Below are 5,535 nucleotides of genomic sequence, written 5' to 3' on the forward strand. Positions count from 1 at the left end.
TATCGACTGAAGCGTTTCCCCCTCTTCGAAATATCACAATTTTTGTTTTCTTCGAGTTCACTTTTAATCTGTTCTGAATACAATATAAACGTAACGCTTCCAATTTTCTAGCTAATTGTACCGGGGTATCTGACAGCAGTACTAAGTCATCCGCGTACGCCAGTATCAGAATCTCCACAATGCTGCTAACATAAATCCCCCTGCAGCCTTCCTTCGTTCTAAAACTAGGGCGCGCGTTTTCGTAAAAGTATTCTATTATATTTATAAACTTAGTACTAATGCGCTTTCGGTGTAGTTTATTCCACAATAAGTCGTGTGGGGTGGAAGGAAAAGCATATTTGAAGTGGACAAACGTTGCATACACCTCCTTTTTTGGGTACTTAAGATGAATTTGAATGATGGCATGCAACGTAAAAAGGTTACCCCAGCCATCCCTGCCTATTGTAAAGCCCGACTGAAATTCCGGAATTGCATCGTTCTCTTTTATTCAAGTTATTATACTGAAAAAAAATTTGCATTGAATCAAGTGGGCTAATTTACTTGCCTGATTACTTGCCTGATTTAATAAAATATTGAATTAAGAATATAATATTCTCATGATAAGTAACTAAAATTCTAACAAAATTCTTGATACAAGTAAATTCGTATACTTATTTTGACTACTATTTTAATTGAAACAATGTTCACGTTCTTGAGACGAGAAAATGAATGTATTCAGCGAAGAAATAATTTCTCTTAGAATAATGCTTGAATATTTTCCTTCAAATAATTATTTATTTGAAACGAATGTCAGACTGACTTTGAAGATACCTGTGTTATCAAGCTAGAATCCCATCAGTTTTTTCAATATAAAAACTGCAGACTTCATACAATAGATATCGCACATATATTATGAAAATTAATATATTAGTCTAAATTAATTTACTTGTTACTGCAAAAGTATCATATTAGGTTTACATGGTATGCAGTTGCTTCTCTTTGCTGCTAACAATTATTTTGCAATTCAATAATATTTATAAAATTCAAAATGTTGGTGCACATAATCAATTTTATTTATGCGAATGTAGATAGGAATTTGCAACTTTCATAAACTACAAACTTTACGCTGACACACAAAGCAAATCATTCATAAAACTAATTAAAAAATTACCAGTTTATTGCGTCTTTAAGTTTTTGTTGGTAAGGATTTAAGATTTTAAAATAGATTTAAAAAAATATTTTTAATTTTGAAATAATTATGCAAGACTCAAAAGCAATTTCATTCCTAAAATTATTAAAAGGTTATAAATGTACTGCGTCTATAATTTTTTTCGCTGATTATTTTTATGTATTAATCTACTTAAAATTAAGCCATTTCGAATTTTTTTAACAGTGAAATATTTTTGTAAATAATAATAAATAAATATATGACAGCATAAAACAAAATTATGAGCTTTAAAAAATGCTTAAAAATACAATTATTACATTTTCTTGTTAATTTAAAAAAAAGGTATGCGTTTATAAAGCAAAATATTTCAGGAAAAATAATTAAATAACATTTTCAAAAAGTTTATTAAGCATGCATTTCATTTTATGAAAGTATAATTAAAAAATTAACAATTTAAGTTTTTTCAAATAAAATCATTGAAAATGCAAGAAGGAACCAAATAAATATTTTTCATCCGACCACCTTCTGATTTCGAAGTATTTTATACTTGAAATAAAAATAAAATATCGAGCACTTTTCTAAATGGGTAATATTTAAACTAGCGATCAATTTTTTTTACATATTTAAACAATTTTGTTTTAAATTGTTATTTTAAATTAAAAACTGAATTATAAAATACCTTAAAGGAATTAAATAAATCGAAAACTGTGCGTTTTATAGAGGGTTTTAAAAATCAGAAAATATTTATTTGTCATTGAGGTTATTAAACCGTTTTTCAACTTAAAAGTTATTAATTTTTTATAAGCTTCAGATCGTCTTTAAGCAGATTACATTTTAAAAAAAAGTATTGAGCCCTTTGTAAAATAAATGAAGTTCACTTATTTTTTGCATATTTTAAATTGTTGTTTTAGGAAAGCAATTCCACATTCAAATCTTAGTAAACAATGTATGATAACAGAATTCAATCAATTATAAACTTTGCGGTTTATGAAATTTTCGTATAGCAGAACTTTATTTTTTGTCATTGATGTTATTAAAGAGTTTTTGTATATGCAACTTTTCTTTATTATTCATTATATTAAGAAAACAAAAGTATAGAGCTTTTCTTGAAATAAGTAAAATTCAATTCTAAAATTTTTATAAATAAAAAATGGTAGATTAAAGTCTCTCGAAAATTTTAAAGTATCATCATAAAGATGTTTTCTCAAAAGAAACATTGAGTTCTACAACGCTTAGTTTGCAGATGGTTGAGGCTCACCATACGACTTCGTACGACAATGCCTTGAATTTCTTACTTGAGATTTGGTCACGCAGATCCAAGTGCTTCGATTGCGAAGTCGGTAGAGCGCGCGGTTAGGACACTAGTTTAGGTAGGGTTCGAATCCTCGTGGAGTGCGATTTTTCAAAGCGATTAAGCCTGCGATTATATTTGTAAGTAACAGTTTGCGAGAATTACGTGTTGTAATCATTTAAAAAATGAAGATTATATAACAATATTTTCGAAAATAATTTTTTTTTGTTATGAGAAATAGTGTTCAGTTGCGGCTAATTCTATTGATCTGATACTTCATATTCTTAGATTAAGAAAATATATTCTTGAAGTGTATCACAAATGATTTCTTGGATGTGAACTATGTTCTGCATTTGAATACATCTCTATATGAAGTAACACAATAAAGTTTTAGATTAATAAAATGCGATATTTTATCTAAGAATACATTTTCTCAGATTAAGGAAATGTACGCTTGTTCCAAGCATACGGTAGCAAGTATTTATTTATTTGGAACAAACTCATATTCTATCGTCCCCATTCGTACCTGCAATTGACTTGATTCAAGAACAATTTTTTTTCAGTGTAGCCTTTTTTAAAGAATTTTCGTAAAAATGTTGGCGATGCAATTCACTAGAGTTATCGGCCTGCATTTGTCCGGGTCACTCGAGCCTCCCTTCTTGTGCAGCATGGTCACCCTGGCGGACCGAAGAAACCGAATGGAGCCTCTACAAAGTACCCGTAAAGACCCCGTTGGGTCCCCATTCGGTCACTTCTTAAAAAACTAAAAAAAAAACAGCAAAAACAACTTTTAAGTGGTAGAAATTCGGATTCTACGTTAAAATTCCCTATTGAAGGTCACGGAATAATCCCAATAGTTTTTTTTTGCAACGGTGAAAAGTTTAAAAAAATACAAAACGCATAACGTTTGTTGACTGCTACACTTCAAGCGCATCATATGTAAGTAGCAGTCAACAGGCGTTATAGATCTTATATATTTTTTTAACTTTTTGCCGCTGCAAAAAAAAAATATTTCGATTACTCCGTGAATTTTCAATAGAAAATTTAACGTAGAATCCAAATTTCAATAGTTTAAAAGTTGATATTGCTGTCTTTTTGAGTTTTTATAAAAGAAACCGAATGGGGACCCAATAGGGTCTTTACGGGTACATTGTAGATGCTCCATTCGGTTCCTTCGGTCCGCGAGGGATGGCAACTGCTCCCTAATTTTTTGGAACTTTCTCCACTTCCATGACCTTATTCATGACCTTATTATATCAGTCCTTTAAATACAGTGTCTAATTTTCCTGTGGTCTTTTGAAAAAGCTATAATTTATTTTATCCCAACCTGCTGCTTTCCCATTCTAACTCTTACTCAGAATTTTTTATATTTTGCTCGCTGTGATTCGCTCGTCTAATAAAGGCATCATGATGCGATTGAGGCTGGGTGTAAACAAGGTATGAATCGGGAAAATGGCATGAAGATAAGCCTTCCAGGTTTCCCTATCGATAATATTAGCTTTTAGGTTTATACTACACTTTTTATTCACAATTTTTCACCAGTAAGCTGCCGAATTACTTTCCGCAGCAAGCTGTTACACCGTTGCTTTCTCGTAATCCCTTTGTTTAACTTTTATCATCGTTTTGTATGCACTTTTGAGCTGAAAATACTTTTCGCTGCTTAAGCCTTTAAAATATTCTTCACGACATTTCTTGACATCTTTTCCCATACTACGCTTTACCTCGTGACATTCCACGTGAAACCACATTTTATTCCTGCAAACGATGCCTCGTTTATTCTTAATCTCTTTTTTCTTTCCCAAACTCTCTGCTATCCCTGTCACCGCTTTTATCAAATTGTCATTTATATCATCCAACCCCAGATCTGCCCTCGCAACTTCGTCCTTCCATTTCACACGCTCGGTAAATTCCTCAGCTTTCAATCTGTCAAACATTATTCTAACCATCGTCGGCGCATTTCCTTGCTCATGAAAAGACTCACCATTAAAGTCGGCTAAAGATAGGATGATCGGGAGATGATCTGACATGGTACCAATCAGCAATACTTCAAAATTCGTTACTATAGCCATACCTCTCATAGAGGTCCAGGCCAGGTCAACCACATTCTTCGTCCCTTTGTTGACAAACGTAAACTGTGCCGGTGAGTCACTCATCGATCTTCCATTTAACAACATAAATTCGTTAGTTTCAATAAAATTGACTAAACTCCTACCTCTAAAATTCGTAAAGGAATCTTCAGAACTCCTTTCATAAGATAACAATAAATGATGGGAAATTATATTTCGGTCTGATTGGTTAAAATGGGCCAATCTAAAGTTAAAATGGCCTCCGATAATCGCAGGTAAAGAAGGGTATGAGGCATCAAGTGAGAAAAGGACGGCGTTAAACTTCTCTAAAAGGTAAGTTATATCGGTGCTCGGAGACATGTAAACTACCCCCCAGCATGAATTCAACGACTGAGCTTTTGACAAATTAAAAGATATACTCGAAAGACGATAACAATAAATTAGCGAAATACATTCTTTTACATAACAAAATACCTATCCTGCCCATCGCTCTGCCTTTTGATGATTCTCTCTATGCTGGCGAGATGAAGCATATCTTCGGCAAATGCATTTGTATTTTTTGTTTATGTACCTGTTTTCGATTAAAATTATATTTAATTTTAAATTTATAAATAATTTAAAAATATCAAATATGAATATAATATTATTATAAAAAATAATTAGAATTATAACATAATATTATTAAGCTTTATGATTTGCAAATATAAAAAAATCATTAAAACATTATTATGAATAAAATGTGAAATAAATATTTTGTTAATGACTCAAATATGTAAAATTTTTAATTAATATAGTTCCAATATTAAATAGTAAATTAAGTAAATTTTGTTTAGATTACATTTAAAGAAGCGATATTATTTAATTTTAATATAAAAAAGTTATTTTTAGTGTTAAATCATTAATATAATTGAAGCATGAAAATAATAAATTCATTTAATTCTAATTTAGTTCATGGTAACTTTATGTTTAAATAACGTTTTAGATTATAATTTATATTATAATATTATTAAGCATAATGATTTCACAATATA

Source organism: Belonocnema kinseyi, chromosome 5, assembly GCF_010883055.1.
Source record: "Belonocnema kinseyi isolate 2016_QV_RU_SX_M_011 chromosome 5, B_treatae_v1, whole genome shotgun sequence".
Lineage (NCBI taxonomy): Eukaryota > Metazoa > Arthropoda > Insecta > Hymenoptera > Cynipidae > Belonocnema > Belonocnema kinseyi.